The sequence below is a fragment of the Rhagoletis zephyria genome, unplaced genomic scaffold (genome assembly GCF_001687245.7).
Source record: "Rhagoletis zephyria isolate East Lansing unplaced genomic scaffold, Rhagoletis_zephyria_1.1 Rzeph_scaffold_00627, whole genome shotgun sequence".
Lineage (NCBI taxonomy): Eukaryota > Metazoa > Arthropoda > Insecta > Diptera > Tephritidae > Rhagoletis > Rhagoletis zephyria.
This window is the reverse complement of record NW_016157711.1, coordinates 13,157-13,414: the sequence shown is the minus strand read 5'-3', so window position 1 is coordinate 13,414 and position 258 is coordinate 13,157.

The following is a 258-nucleotide window of genomic DNA, read 5'->3' as shown; positions in this document are numbered from 1 at the left end:
AAGTCATTTAACTTTAATGTTGAGGGATAACCGTTGATCTTACGCTTTGTGTTCACAAAGGCGTAAAACGATTTGGGATTAGAAACTATATTGAGTCGAACCCTGTTAATATAATTATTGTAACACTTTTTGTTCAATACATTGTATTTATGCCTAAGAATGGAGTACGCGGAGTAGTGAGAAGACAAGCCAGATTTTTTAAAAAGCTTAAATGCTTTGGATTTTTGATTTTTTAAGCGTTTCAATTCGCCAGTAAAC